This window comes from Mauremys mutica, chromosome 11 (genome assembly GCF_020497125.1).
Source record: "Mauremys mutica isolate MM-2020 ecotype Southern chromosome 11, ASM2049712v1, whole genome shotgun sequence".
NCBI lineage: Eukaryota > Metazoa > Chordata > Testudines > Geoemydidae > Mauremys > Mauremys mutica.
In genome coordinates this window covers 30,914,742-30,931,323 of record NC_059082.1, presented here as the reverse complement: position 1 = coordinate 30,931,323, position 16,582 = coordinate 30,914,742, and the positions used below count along the sequence as shown (strand labels likewise).

Below are 16,582 nucleotides of genomic sequence, written 5' to 3'. Positions count from 1 at the left end.
CTAGAGTAAATAAATATTTATATTAGAGTTGAAACAAATTCACTCCTACATTTACTAAATAGTGTTAATAGGAAAAGCTAAATTTACTAGTAATGTGACAAGTCCAGGCTTTTCAGTTTGACTACTTTTATGTTAGCTTTTCTCCTGTTCCTCTATCTTATGTCTCTGCTCTTAGTGAATACACTTGCTGAATGGATGACAACACAACACTCACCTCAATCCTTACTTTTTTGGAGTATAATTCAGAAGCACCTGGCACTTCATGAGGTCCTCCTAGGTGGGTTAATTGTTGGGCTTTCCACACTCTGCCTATTTAATGGCTTCAAGTATTTGAACACTGCTCTGGCTTTTTCAAAATACTTCCCCTCTACCCCCAGGGATTTCAATGAAAGCAGAGGCAGGTCTTTCACGACCCCTCCCATACAGAAAAATGCACATTGAGCAAAAGAGCTAAGAATGTATAATGCAGAGAGGGGTACTTTTTTGTTTTATCTCCCCCTTTGTATTTTGCTAACACCCTTATCCAGGTAATGGTGTTCTTCACATGGCAGAACGCAGATGAATCATGTCACAATGCTTCCACAGTCACAATAGACAGCTTTGTAGTGAAGAATCTGCAAAGCAAAAGCAAGGTATACATGAGAACAGCATCTCTCTTCTAACATCATATGGTGAAATATTCCCTTCAAAAACAAAAAGTGAATTTGACTCCTGAAGGGAGCTGGCTTAACAGCCTGAAGATAGAGTTCCCCTGCTTATCCACACAAAAGAGAGAAAGCATGGAAAGTGGCAGTGCATGCTTCTCCATGCAACCCTGCCAATATGCCTCTGATCCGCTCTGGAGGGATCACCGACAGGGGGTAAATCTCAGGCTATGTCTACACTGTGAGATAGTGGTGTGATTCCTCTGCACAAGTACACATAGTAGCGCTAACCCTCATTGAGACAGCACAAATATAAATATCAGTGTAATCACAGCAGCATTGCTGAGTGTGTACACGCTTGGAACTGGTGGCTATGTACTTGGCACAGCTAAGCTGTGCTTCCAGTGCCATGGCTACACTGTTTATACTTTCAGAACTTGCTGAGAGCTACTATGAGTATGTGTATGCAAGCAGGGGAATCATACCTTTAGCTCCTAGGGTAGACTTAGTTAGCCTCAGTTCTAGTGCCCATTCATTTCTTGTTATCACTGATTATCTTTCCCCTGGAAAGGTTGTTCTTTCCCACCAGTGAAAAAGTTATCAAAACATTTAGCCAAATGAGCTGTTTGGTTGAACACGGCTAGAGAGGGTTTATAACTATAATATAGTGTCCTAGGTGATGAATTCAGGTGATTTGGAAAGACTACTGTAAATTTACGAAGTGATTCAGGTTACCCACACCTTGCTGGATGATTTTGTTACATTTACAAACTTTGCTGCATGGATTACACTGTTTCCATATTTGATTCCTCTGGATAAACCACTCTGGACTCTGTTCCATGCGTGATTAGTTCCATGACTGGTGCTGGTGACCTGGGGCATATTAGAAGGATGTTCTAGGGAAGCCTGAGAGCCTGGGCCATGCCAGTGCTGACTGTTACCCGAAATTGGGCCAGTTAGTAAGCTTAGAGAGGACTAGTGACCCACCAGAGTTTGGCAGAAAGCAGCACGTTTATTATAATGATAGCTAAGCTCAAAGGGGGGGTGGGGGTTACACTCACATACTCATGCTCCCAGGACAGGCATGGCACCGGAGATGTCAGGATTCTTCAAGGTAAGTGTTCCACAGCGCAATGATGGATGGTGCAATGAAGGTAAGTCTTCCTGAGGCACGATGGAATGCAACGCGGTGAACCACTGGCCATGCAATCCAGGCAAAGGACCTTCCCGGGAGGTACAAGCTTGTGAGCAAGGGCGGCTCCAGCCACCAGCACGCCAAGCGTGCCCTCACTTCCTCTGGAAAACTGCATTTAAAAAAACCAGCATGCAAATAGCTTTCCTGTGTGCGTAAATTCAGTGTTAACAAAGACAGATTATATCCAGGGTCATGGCATTTATCTCACTGTTTAGTTTGACTAATAAAACTAGTTTGCTTTAGTGTTCTTGCATCAATATGCTATACAGGAGAGTAGCTTTCATTGCTTTGTTTTATGGCTACTTCTTGGATTCAGTTTTGTTCTCTGAATCAGTTTCCCTTTTGTTCCCTCCTGCATGGTATTTCCATCCGCTCTTGTTGCATTGAAGGTGGCCATACAAGAGCTACTATAATTTGTCCTAAGGTTTGCTAACTACATTTGAATGCTAACCTATCATGAGGCTTCACTAATGGATTTTTCTTGTTAGAAATGTGTAAAGAGCTCGGTCAGACTTTTCTCTTTCCCCAGGGACTGATGTAGCTTTGCTAAAATTTGCAGTGTGGTAGCTTACTAACTCGCACCTTGTGTTAATTATTTCTGAGTTTCTGCAATCAGCAGTCTTTCTGTAATGGGGAGTACTCCTCACACTGGACCTGCCAGAACTGAATTAGGCCAGGTGGGCCCAATCAGCTAATTAGGCTGCAAATAGGGGAGCAAATAGGCTGGAGGCAGCTAATTAAAGAGAAGCTCACCTGTAAGAGACAGGTGGGGCTTCTACAAAAGACAGGAAATTAGAAGCAGAGGGGGCTGTGGGGAAGGACTCTGCAGTCATTGTGGGGTTGCAAAGCTGAGTTGCTAAAAGTTTCCCCCTGGGAGGGGGGAGTGAAGGGACTGGCAAGCCCAGGGGAGTAGAGAGGGCTAGGAGGTATGGAGTGTCTCAGAGAAAAGCAGCAAGGTGCAGAGAACAGACCTTAGCTACTGTATAGAGGGTCCCTGAGCTGGAATCAGTAGTAGATGGTGAGCCTAGGTTTCCCCACCAGTCACTGCAGGAATGCCACCATGAAGCAGAAGACTGTCTGAGACTGCTGAAGAGCAGGAACTTTGATATTCACCCTCCCACCTGAAGGGGAACCACTATAGTGACTGAGTTGGAGGGCTGAGTCATGAAGAGGCCAGCTGCAGTTCCTGAGGGTGAGAGAAGGGCTACAGAGATGAAACTGATGGGGCATAACTGCTGCAAGGGGCATCTGCCTCACTGAGCTAATCCCCAGAACTGCTAGGAGGCAGCACCATCTAGCGGTGAGTGGAGTAACCTGTCACACTTTCCCCAGATACCAAAATGCAGCTTTATAGACCCCCTTTATTATAAGGGTCAGTTAGATTTTATTCTTTCCTTTGTGTGTCACAGATACGAAAGAGAAATCTAACTGATCAGATCACTTCAGTAAATCTTAAAATAAAGGCTATCCGTAATAGCCTAACCAGTGTGGTGGTGGTTGGACAAGAGCATGATGACTAATGCAATTCAGGGACTTGCAATGCATGCATACATACAGTAGTCAATGATTGCTTCTTGATCCCCTTCTGGTGGTAGTTTGGACTTTGAAGCATTGCTTGTTTGAGGTTTTTATGCAGCCTGAATTCTCTCTGCCTTTTGAGAATTTCTAATAGCTATTGTTTGTTCTTTTAGTAGAGTATCAGAGGGGTAGCTGTGTTAGTGTGGATCTGTAAAAAAGCAACAGAGTCCTGTGGCACCTTATAGAGTAACAGATGTATTGGAGCATAAGCTTTTGTGGATGAATACCTACTTTGTCAGACGTGTGTCTGACATGCACATGTGTACACATGTGTCTGACAAAGTAGGTATTCACCCAAGAAAGCTTATGATCCAATACATCTGTTAATCTTTTAGTAGAGACTCTTAACTTGTTTCCACTAGTTACTAGCAACTGACTTCATATTAGGGAAGTTCAACTCCTAACAAATGTGAAGGGATTTAGCACAGCTCTGTTTGTAATGCTCCTATTTTCTTGCTTTGTGGTGAATTTCATTACTAGTACTCTTGCATTTTCTAGCTCTCTTCTCACAAATGAACAAGTGAAGATGTTAAATAGTATCCAGTAAATGAATTATCTGCATAATGTCTCTGGTGTGTGTTTGTGGAATTTTTGGTAGACTCCCAGCTGTGTTGGTGGCTGAATGTTGGTCCATTACTTCAAATAATATATTCAGTTAGGGTGGGGATTTCAGAGGTGCCCAAAAGAGGTAGGCACCCACATCTCATTGAAATTAGCAGGTTTTAGATGCCAAAATCCCAGCCTTAATTTTCTTCTGCTAGTCAATCAACCCTACTGGTGATGTAATATTATGGAATCGATAACTCTACATTTGTTTAAAGATTTCATTAATAAACATGTTAGCATCCCAATGGTCTCCAATTGCCATTCTGAGGCTTGAGTCCTGCCTTCCAGCTCTTTCATTTTCAGAGTTAAACACATGCTTTTGCAGTTCCTAATGGTGATAGTGAGATCCCATAGCAACACCATCTATTTATTCAGGGGATATTTTCTCATATGTGAAGCATGAGGTGATTAAATATAGCTTGATGGTTACCTGACATTTCTGCAGTTAAACTTCTTTTGTTTCAGGATTAAAAACAAATCCTGGAGCAAGTTTAATGAGTCTTCAATTATTCCTTTGTCAGAAACTAATTATAATGCTTGCGCAATGAAAACTGGTTTACTGTTAAGAAAATGCTAGTCTTATCAATTCTCCTAACTTCAATGATTTGATGGCTGTGGTGATCAATCATGGTGTCCCTTTTCCAATTTTGTAACAGGGAGATGACCCTATTTATAAACATAGGAGAATGTTTGGCCTAGTAAAGTTTAGTTTTATTCCATAACGTGGGAATACAGGCTCACTCAGACATTGGCAAGTCATTCAATGCAGCTTGAAAACTAGGCAGTACATGAAAATCCATGGTACAAAACTGCTCTGTGCTCTGCCCACTGGCAACAGTCTTTAGTGTGTGGGGGGGGAGAAATGGGAAATTGCATGCCATGTACAGATGCATCATGGACCTGATTCTCTTTTCACTCACCAGTGTAAATGAAGAGTAACTATACATGTCAGTGGAGTTCAACCAGTGTAAAGTGAGAGCCAAAACAGTCTTCCTAGCTACTCAAGTCATGTGCCTACAGTAAGATGTGCATTGTACTGGCTTTAGTATTTTTACCTTTTGAAGTGAACTTCAGTTTTATCAGACTTCTAGATGTTAAAAGGTATTACTGGATTGTTTTGGGAAGAAGGCATGTTATAGACTGGGGTCAAAGTTTAAAAATCTGGGCTAAGAATATAAGAATGGTCTGAACCAACATGGCCAAAGGTCAAGCTAGCCCAGTATCCTGTCTTCCAACAGTAGCCAATGCCAGGTGCCCAAGAGGGCATGAACAAAACAGGTAATCAAGGGATCCATCCCCTGTTGCCCTTTCCCAGCTTCTGGCAAACAGAAGCTAGGGACACCATCCCTGCCCATAAACCAGTGCTCCAGGTGAGGCATGAACTCTCAACTTCAGGATGTTTCAGGTATGATGGGATAGCCTAATTCTGGCAATTAATTTGGGAATTGATCTTTGATTATCAGCAGGTAAGTATGCCCAGTGATCTGTGATGGGATGTTAGATGGATTGAGATCTGAGTTACTACAGAGAATTCTTTCCTGGATGCTGGCTGTTGAGTCCTGCCCACATGCTCAGGGTTTAATTGATGGCCATATTTGGGGTTGGAGTTTTCCTCCAGGGCAGATTGGCAGAGGCCCTGGAGGTTTTTCACCTTCCTCTACAGCATGGGGCACGGGTCACTTGCTGGAGGATTCTCTGCAGCTTGAGGTCTTCAAACTGCAATTTGGGGACTTCAATAACTCAGACATAGGCTAGGTGTTTGTTATAGAAGTGGATGGGTGAGATTCTGTGGCCTGCGTTGTGCAGGAGGTCGGACTAGATCATAATGGTCCCTTCTGACCTTAAAGTCTGAGTCTGAGTTTCCTCTCAGCACTGCCCTATAAGCTAACCAATTGCACCACTGGAGCCCCTATGCTGCTAAAGTTAGGGTCTTAAATTCATATTTAAACATCTAAATAAAAGTGTGTCTGTATATATACAGACTGATCTTGAAAGATGCTGAGCAGCTGCCATTGAGTTTAATAGATTTAAAGGTGACCAGCAATTATAGAAATCAGAAGAAGAAAGTCCTCTGTGTAGTTTATATTGTATTTGACATAAACAGTCAGACTATACTTTAAGGCATAAACATGGAACAGTGGAGTTAAATTAGAGCGTTGAACTTTTTTCATGTTGCCTTTCCTGTTTTAATTCTTTAATTTTCATGCTTGCTTCAGCAAGAGCACGGGCTTTCTGAATAGAACAGACCTATCTGGAAGGGGGAACATGACATGAGGAACTCCAGGTTCAGACTCGTGAAGTTTTCAATGCATCATCACACCAACTGAGGAAGAGGGGTATTTGTGAGACACTAGAAGAAAAGGGGGTATAGCCCTCCAAATGAATGGATGCCCCCACATTGAAGTAATTCCATAGATCACAGTACTATGCATTACTTTCTTGGGATCGCACCAGTGCTTAAGTTGTAGTGAAAGATGTTCTGGGGCTCAAGCAATGTTTTTATTTCCATAATTGACATGGCAAGCCTGGAGGTGCTAGGGGTCAGCCCTGGCCAGCCCTAGCACAAATTAAGCCCTGGCTCGCCCCTGACTTTGGAAGCAGGGCTCCTTCAGAAGATGTGGCCACTCCACCTACAAGATCAGGAGACAGCTGGGAATATAGCAGATTTGCACCCCTGACAAATCCTGCCCTTCCTCACCCAGGAACCCACAAAGCTCTCATTTTTTAGATTTGGGGGAGCTAATTAGAAACCTTCTCATCCTGTTCTTCCCCTGAGTCATTTACTGGTCACTTTTCATCAGTATGTTTTTTGCCTTTATCCCCATAACATTTAAAAGCTGAAGGGAAGTTTCAGCTCATCATTCTGTAAAATTCAGACAAGATGTATTTCTGTATGCCAGTAAAGGCATGGAGACTTCCCTTAGCGTGTGAGTGCAGTGAGGTATAAATCAAAGCAATGTACATAACCGTGCCCTCATTGCAATGCAGTCTGAAAGATAACGAAAACTCTATGCTAGTGCATCCACTGCAGGATAGTGGAGAAGGTGCAGATACTGGAGTCTGTAGAAACCAGAAGTACAAGTGATGAAGTCTTTAGGAGACACACTCTAGAGCATGTGAAACCTACTCAGCTACACTTTGAACAGCAGCATCCAAGTTCAATGCTATTTGCCTTTTAACTCAATTAAATACAAGATAGTGACAATTAAATCAACTTAACATGTTAAACAGATTTATTAGAAATGTTCCATTACTAACATTTTCCCATAAGATAGTAAGACAAGCTAAGTCCTGAATTATTGTATTCATCTGACTGGAAACTTGTTTTTCATCAGAAGTATTTTCCAAAGAACATGGTTTAAATATTGGGGAAAACATTTGCAAGTAACTTGAGTTGAAACTGTATGCAGCACTGAGAAGACACAATTCCAAATGCATTGGCCATACCCAAATCCCATTACAGAGCAAAACACAATGTTACATTGTGGCACAACCTAATGTGATACAGGGAGACTAAAATCTACTTTGGAAGTGTACTGTTGGTATTTAATTTATGATAACCTTAAATCCTGAAGTTTTTACCTAAAAATAACCTTTTAATAGCTTTTCCAGAGTAAAGGTGGAGGGGCAAATTCTGCCTGTGGATAGGTGGGCAAATCCCACTGACTTCAACATATGGAGAGCACAAATTGTGCTGCAAGATTTGGTGCTGTGACATCTCCTTGTATAGTATGTTTTCTTTCAGAATTGGTCCAATTTCTTGCCAAAGAATATGGCATAACTAGAATGCTCTTGAGATGGTAAAGGATCTTGCTTTTGACACAATAATGGAATAGAAACAGCCAGGCCAATCTGAGTTCTGGGCAAATACCATTGAATGGTAAATGACAATTTCATTGCTTTAGGAGGAATCAATCTAGTGATTCTGGTCAAGCTGGAGACTCAGAAATAACACTGTAAAGCACCCAAAGGTCTTCAGATTTGAATGACAGTTCAGTAATGTGCTGCAGTATTTAAAGGGGAAAAAATCTACCATATCTGTGGCTTTGGAAAGCAAACTTTTTTTAAAAAAGTCTACTTTGTACCCTCTTGTACCATTTTGCTGGATTGTTTAGTGAGTCTCTGTAATAGTGTTATCCTGATCTCTCTAAGCACCACAGAGCTAGACACCAAAACAAAACTGAGTGCTGATTGACTTCTAAAGCCTCATGGTGTGGGCCCTGTCTCCTTTCATGATCCATTACAAAAGCAGTCAGCTGAGGTGCTGTAGCCTGAAACCCCTTTGATATAGGAGGGAGTTACTGGAAGGAGTTTGCAATTATGGCACCTGAACTCAGGAATTCTTCCCCTCCTTTAGTCCAAAATAGTCTCAAATCTTGTGCTCTGAAGTTCAAATGACACAGCTCATCTCTTCCTGAGGAAAAGGAAGGATGCACTGAGGGTAGAGACCAGTGTTCTGAGGGTTGGATTTTGGGACTTAAAAGAACCACCACAAAAGCTATTCTAAGGCTTGGAGTTTTGTTTTGTTATATTGAAAATACATAGCACTCATTCTGAGACACAGGCACTTATAGCCCTGGATAGGCAACGAGTGGTTTCATTTGCAAAAATCCAAATAAATATATACAGAATATGCCATCAGCTTAAAATATATGTAAGTTTTTGCCCTTCTGAAAAACACCAGATTGATTGATTGGGCCCTGGAAACCAAAGCCCTTTATATATCCAGCCCACCTTTCCCCACCCCCCAAAATACTTCATGGACAGAGCTAATACAAGCTGTCCCATACCACTATGGAAAAATTGTTGTGTATGACTCTGTGGGCCTGATTCTCCCCTGCTTGGCATCTTGGGTGCCCATTTATATGGGCAGAGCAGGTGGAAAATGCTTCCAAGAGAGAATTGATACACTTTATACCCTCTTTGCACAAATAAATGACTATGTGCAAGGCATTGGAGATTCAGGTCCATGGAGTCTGGCTGTCCACAGACTTATTCTGTACATGCCTTTGGGGGGGGGGGGGGGGAGAGTCCAAGGTTATCCTGTGAACGCAGTCCTAGTCTCTAGTTCTCAAGTCAGCTGCAGAGCATGCCAGCTTCTCCATCTGAATCTCTGGCCCCAAGTCCCCATGCTGGGAGCACTGCTACACTACTAGTCATGCTGCTGCTGTTCCCCCTGCTCTGTATGCACACTCCTCCTTCTGTTGGGGTGGGGGGTGTTTGAAGCTTCAGAATAAAAGTTGATTCTGTGAGCAGGATTAGTTTGTGCTGAGTTTTCCATCAGCAATTTCTTAATTTTCAAAGGAGCACGCCCCCTAGCGGTATTGCTTCCTCTCCTCCCCTCCAGCTCCCCCTTCTGACCCATTTGGTTGGTAGCTATTCTCCATTCCTTTGTTCCCTTCCATGCAGCAAAGGATCCCAAGGCCTTTCATTTAGAACTTTTTTCCTTTTTAGAATTTCAGGTTTTGAAGTCCTAAGAAAAGGCTTGTAGCTTGAATTTTAACCAACAGCTCAGCGTGAGTTTGAGGTGAGCGGTGGGCAGTGATTTCCCTACACCCACCCTGAATTTTTCCAACACCCCCCCCCGGTTTTGTGAGCTGGTTACATACCAATTTAGTGACTGTTTGGAAATCTGAATTTAAACTGAAACATTAATACACACTTTAAAAGCTTATACAGTGTATGATAAAATATGTGTATCTGAAAAAGTATAATAGATTTGAAAAGTATGAACATAGACTAGCTTCCTTGCTTCCTTATACAGCTGTTTTTTATGATGTCAGTGCATTCATTTCTGTGATGTTGGCCAACCTAATAATTTCAAATGATTTGTAAGCAAAGTCTAAATGAGTTCTCCCTGACAGCTAGTGATGAGCTGGGGGCTAAGGCTTCAGGGCCAGATTATATTTCCATTCACACCTAATCTACCTAGGTATCCAGCAAACAGAGCTGTGTTGTCCAAGTGATAGATTTTGTCTGGGGTTGGGTTACAAACCACTTGAATGTGGGGGGAAGGGGGGATGAAATGTTGTTCTTATTGTATGAGTAAAGGGCAGTAGAACTGTACTTAGTCTGTGATTTGAAGACTTCAAGAGAGAGGGTGGGGACCTGTCCCTCTCCACTGTTTAAAGACAGAGCTGATTAGGCTCCATAGATAGTCTTTTGTTCTGTTAAGTGACCACTGCAGCTGAAATCACTGACAATCAGGTCTAAATGCTTAGTCCTGTTGTGGGGACAGTGTTCCTGTGGGTACAGTGTCTTTGTGTAAGAGACAGCCCAGACTGCACTAGCAGCGAGGTTCCCGCACTGAGAGCTCAGCTGAAATCACTGAGAGCTGGTGGAACCTCAAGAGACCAACTCGCAGAGGTCACAGTGGTAGGTGACAGCAGAAGGTGACTGTGCAGAGCCATTGGCAACAGAGCAGTGGAGTGAACGGTGGCACAACGAACAGCCATGGCCAGAGCGAACTGTGCCTTTTTGTCCCCCACCTGGAAGGTGTACTCACGTGAAAGCACCTCTGAACTCTGAGTCTCCACTGACTAAGGACAACACCAGTGAGTGGAGTGCGGTGGAGGGAAAAGTGAGGGGCATGTTAAATAAACATTTGTTTGTTGGACTATATTTTAGTCACTTTGCTCCAGAATGCTAGATTTGTGACTGGGAATGGAAACTTATATAAATGTTTCCCAGTAGGCCAAGATTTTTAAAATGCAGTATTTGCCAAGGTTGTTATCTCATTGTTGCTTTCTTGGGAGGTCATTATGTTGGAGTTTCTGTAATAAACATTTTTATTATAATTAATTTTTACATAAGAATGGTCATACTGGGTCAGACCAATGGTCCATATAGCCCAGTACCCTGTCTTACAACAGTGGTCAAGACAAGGTGCTTCAGAGGGAATGAATAGAACAGGGAATCATCAAGTGATCCATCCCCTGTTGCCCATTCCCAGCTTCTGGCAAACAGGCTAGGGACACTCAGAGCATGGCGTTGCATCCCTCTCATCCTGGCTAATAGCCACAGATGGACCTGTTCTCCAGGAATTTATCTAGTTCTTTTTAAAATCCTGTTATAGTTTTGGTCTTCACAGCATCCCCTGGCAAAGAGTTCCCTGGGTTGACTTTATATTGTGTGAAGAAATACTTCCTTTTTGTTTTTTTAAAATCTGCTGCCTATTAATTTCATTGGGTGACTACTAGTTCTTGTATTATGTGAAGGATTAAATAAAATTTCCTTATTCACTTTCTTCGCACCAGTCAAAATTTTGTAGACTTCTATCATATCCCCATTAGTCATCTCTTTTCGAAGCTGAAAATTCCCAGTCACTTTAATCTCTCCTCCTGTTTCATACCCCTCATCATTTTAGTTGCCCATCTCTGTACCTTTTCCAATTCCTATATATATATATATATATATATATATATAGGATGGGTGACCAGATCTACACACACTATTCAAGGTGTGCACGTACCATGGATTATATAGAGGCAATATGATATTTTCTGTCTTATTATCTATACCTTTCTTAATGATTCCCAACATTGTTTGCTTTTGTGACTGTTGCTGCACATGGAGTGGATGTTTTCAGAGAACTATCCACAATGACTGCAAGATCTTTCTTGAGTGTTAACACCTAATTCAGACTCCTTCATTTTGTATGTATAGTTGAGATTGTTTTCCAATGTACATTACTTTGTATTTATCAACATTAAATTTCATCTGCCATTTTTGTTGCCCAGTCACCCAGTTTTATGAGATCCCTTTGTAACTCTTCGCAGTCTGCCTGGGACTTAACCATCTTGAAAAGTTTTGTATCATCTGCAAATTTTGCCACCTCACTGTTTACCCCTTTTTCCAGATCATTTATGAATATGTTGAACAGTAATGGTCCCAGTACCGACCCCTCAGGGATACCACTATTTATCTCTCTCCATTCTGAAAACTGATGATTTATTCCTACCCTTTGTTTCCCATCTTTTAACCAGTCACTGATCCATGAGAGGACTTTCCTCTTACCCCATGATGGCTTACTTTTCAAAAGTCAATTTAAATTAAATACTTTTTTAAAATGTATTTTTTTTGTAGAAATCTCGACCTGTTATGTGTTTTGGTGCAACTTGCATTATTCTTATGTTAAATTTGCATAATCCTAACAAAACATTTACTTTATTCATATCTCTTTTATAGATCTCATTGGTCCTGACACCCCCTCCTATAAATTCAAACACCCCCCCCTAATTTCAATTCCTGGGGAAGCCACTGGCAGTGGGTATTGTGTTCCAGCCCTCATCCCCAAATAACCTGCACTGTGCCCTACCTCTATTGGTGGACAGAGTGCTGCATCACACCATGACACACAGCTATTGAATTTGCATGCCTTTTACTGTCATAGCATGATTCGAGAGCTACCAGTACTAGTGAAAGATTGGGGGGGGGGGAACCCTCATCTAAACTTTTTTTGCTCTGTGGGGAGCAGAGTGAGATTGCTGTACTTGACTTAATTTCTTTTATCTAACCTCTAGAGAAATTATAAATGATAAAGCTTGCTATCACAATTATACAAAAGCTGCTAGTGAGAGACAGTGTGGGCTTTCCCTACTTGTCCTAATTAGTCTTAAATGCATAAGACAAGGGAAAGGAACACTCACAAAGAAACTGCAAGACTTCAGCTTCTCAGCTCAAGAGGAGGAGAGATTAAAATGAAATAGACATTAGTTATCAAATTGGTATGCATGACTGGATTTAACAGTCCACATTAGGAAGACCTGAGATTTTTAGCTGATGTCAGAAAGGTGGCTTGAGGAAGATGAGATGAAAGGGAAGATTATAATACAAAAGAAAGTAAGCAATATATCTGCTTAACTGCAACCTACTCGTATATTACTGCTGTTAGAGCAATCAAACTTTCTGTTTCAGATTGACATTTTGAAGCTGACTGAAAAATAGAACATGGAGGTGTTCGTTGATCACTTCAGAGTAGTTTAGATCTTGTAACATACCTGTTAGGCCAATGACTTAAGGCCTGAGAAAATCCTAATAGGAGTCATATGGGTATTGTTTATGCAATAAGTTGTTAGAAGGCTACTGCTGAGATTGGTACAATCATAATTTGACTAACACTTTGTGATCATAGTTAAACATCAGGCCTGTGTGTGTGTGTGGTTTTTAAGCAACTCTGGAACAATAAACCAGTGTGCTTGAGCTGACTGGGGGAAAAACAGTGTGTAAGAGGGAATATGCCCTCAAGCACTACCCCTTGTGGCTGACATGACCCTGTGGGCATTTCCCTTCTCTGATTTTTTTTTTTTTTTTTTTGGGAGGGGGGTAGCTTAAAGATTCCACACAGGGCAAAAGGAGGCTGAAAGGGTTCTACTTTGAATCCAAATAAATCTGAAATCAAGTTTCTTTCCTCTTGGCTTTAGGGGGTTGCATAACCTTTCTCCTTGGGGCCTGTTTTCTCCACTCCTAGATTCCCTGACCTGAAATCTCTGGAACTCTCCCTTCAGAGTTTCATTGTCTGAGCACCTTCCTACAACCAAACCCTCTTATGAGGCCCAGGTGCTCATTAGTAAATTAACTTACTTGCTGAGCTTCATCTCTTTAAATTAGCTCCTGACAGGTAGCCCAGGTCTCAGCTGTCCTTAAAGGGACCAACAACTTTGTGACATGGGCAGGGAACTGAAAAAATTGAAAGGTTTCCCCTGGTTTTCTATTTCAACTTTTCAAAACTAACTAGCTCTATGGGTGCTTAAAATGGAAGGGAGGCTTGCAAACCTTTCCTCAAATTCCCAACTTTTGAGAAAAATTGATTTAGTGTTGAGAAGCATATGAGACAGAGGAGCAGTTTGCTTTTAAGGTTCTGGAAAGTTGTTAGAAGCAGTAGCTTGTTTTCTGTATTAAATACATGGATGGTGTCTTTTTAAGCATCTTTTAGGATCTGCTTCACAACCAGAATACTAAATTCTAGTATGAAACTTCAAGTAGAAATATACTTGACAGATATGGCAATTTCCTCAAATATCTTTGGGAGATCTTGCTGTATTAAATTTAAGCATCATTGTGGGCCAGGGATTGTATGTAAAATCCACGTGGGTGTGTGACCCCTCCCCCTACAATCCCCCCACTCTTTGTTTCTGGAATGAAGTATAAAAAGACCACATGAGGCCCAAAGGGGTTAGAAGGCAATACAGGGCCTGATTAGTGCCACCCCTCCAGTCCTGTGACTCACATTCCAGCTGGAGGAATGGGTTAAAATGAGCTCAGAACTGCAGGCAAGGGATGGTGGTCAGGCTGCAGGAAGCCAGACAGAAGGTTGAGTTTGAGAGGGAAGTACAGAGTAGGTAAGCCCTACAGTTATCGCATGTTTGCAGAATTTCTCCAGTTACTGTCCCCTTTGAGAAACAGGAGATCCTGTCAGCCCTGCATTTTGGTCATTTTTGTTAAGCTATTGACTGCTTGGACAATAGGAGGCCACACCCTCAACTGAAGGAGCACATAGGTAGGAAGTAGCACAGGGCAGCAGACTTCAACTCTCTGCAGGGAGGACTTGCCAGTCTTACTTCCTACAGGGCCCTGGGCTGGACTAAGTGGAGAGGGAGGGCCTGGGTCCCCCTACCATGCGTACTTAAGGGCAAAGACCCAGATGTGGTTGGAGGCCAAACCACTTCAGGCTTAAGGTTAGAAACCAGGCACCTACTTCCCCTGGCATACAGATAAGGTGCTGGAGGTCAGATGTGCTAACCATTTGGCCACCTGGACCACCACATGCCCTATCAAAGGGGTGACTGGGCAAAATCACTCAGGCTACAACACCTCTGGAGGGGTACCACCACCTGGAAAGGCTTGCATATACTGATTCAGTCTGGATTCTCCAGAGACCAACAGACACAAAGGACTTTTGGGTAAATAGCCTGAGTTTAAACTGACTCTGGGCTCCTTCTGATCTAGCAAATGGCCAGGACTCTCAATCCAAGTGGGGCCCCAATCCTTCCTGGGAAGTGTTGGATGGATTTCACTTATTCACAGGAGTCTTTGTTCTGAGCTGAGGATGTTATGAGTTTGTAACCTCAGAAAAACCTTGGGGTGGGAGGGAGGATGGGGCTTGAAGGACTGACATCTACCAGATGTCCTTATTAGAGTTAAGCTTACCAAAGATCATGCCTCTGTGGGAGGAAAAACAAGTTCTCACTCTCTCACTTCCCAGTGGACTCTTTCCTGGGGTCAGTGGCTTATAAATAAGGAAAAATTCCTATCTGCTGGGTCACAAGATTTGGCTGACACCCTCCTCCCCCACTTTCAGAACTCCCACATGGGGTAGCCCTGGTGCAGCTGAAGTCAGCTTAGTCTTAGACTTGGTCAGTGGCTCCTACCCAGCCTTTATTCATTCAAACACACATTCACATACACGCTCTCATTTCCCCATATCTAGATGACGCCTTCAGGTTTAAAAAAAAAAAAAAAGGATGCACCACAACCCCTCAACTCGCGTAGGCCTGACCTAAGCCACACATTGGCTTACCCTGGGGCAACAACACATTTCCCAGCCTCCACGTATGCATACAACTAACCTTAAATGGGGCAACCAATTCCACAACACCGTTCTGCATCTGATTTTGTTGCATAAGCCAAGTTCACATGGCATGAGACGAATGGGACAGACAGCCCATGGGCAGTCCTTCTTCGACACCGCAATAGAGATTTCAAAATGTTTCTTACCTCTATTGGGACACCATGGGGTTTGCAGGGGAACAGTCCGTAGTAGTTTGTTGCTGTCTCAGCCAGGCGCTTGCCATCTGAGTCACGGCACCAAATTGTGGGAGAAAAACAAGCTCTCACTCTGAGGTTGGCTGCAACAGGCCAGAGGCAGCTTTATTTTCTTTAACATTTGCAAGGGGAGATTACTCACGGGCAGGGGTTCCCCTCCGGAGGCAGGTCACTGTTAGATAAACAATTAAGGCAAGCATTTATACCTTTTGTGATGTACAGTAATGATCAACAACTGCAGCTTGTTTATACATTTGTTCCTTTCTGATATCATCTTTTCTCAGCAATTTCTGCTACAGTCTGCATTCTTTTCTATTACCTAACACAAGGTCAAAAAAACAGCATCTCTTACAGTTCTCTTCCACTTGCCCAGGCCCTGCTTGGCAGTCTCGTGTTATTAGCTGTTAGTTATCCTGACTCTTCTTCCTCCTGGAAGACTAAGATGTCTGCTCTTTTCCCAACATCCACACTTATTAGCAAACATGTAGGTTCTTTAAATGTGTCTTTCTCTCATGCTTTCACCATAAGAATAAATGTGCTTGCTTAGAGCTGTATGGTAACTTATAACTGCTGGCAATCACACTTCATCACCTTGAGAGAGGAAATCTGGCTTGGTGGGAATAGCACAGTGTAGCCAGGGTAACTATGCAGCCTGTAAAGACCCCACTCAGAAAGGAGAGAGACCTTGGTCTCTGACCAAGAGGTGATTGATAAGGAGCCAAGCACTTAAGGTGGGTATTCATGTTGAACACTGAACTGAAACAATGTTAAAGTAAAATACCATTATAGGACCATT

The 16,582-nt window shown here is 42.5% G+C and overlaps 1 protein-coding gene and 1 long non-coding RNA gene across 2 annotated transcripts in view; one reads left to right on the top strand and one right to left on the bottom strand.

The window, feature by feature from the left end:
* OTUD7A (OTU deubiquitinase 7A) overlaps positions 1-16,582 on the top strand; it is a 402,354-nt gene that overhangs the window by 83,164 nt on the left and 302,608 nt on the right. The gene's annotated exons all lie outside the window — the stretch shown is intronic.
* LOC123344573 lies at positions 170-15,952 on the bottom strand. Its single transcript, XR_006572580.1, has 3 exons — positions 15,739-15,952; positions 1,706-1,948; positions 170-614 (listed from the first exon to the last, which is right to left on the bottom strand). It is a non-coding gene; the product is annotated as an uncharacterized LOC123344573 (long non-coding RNA).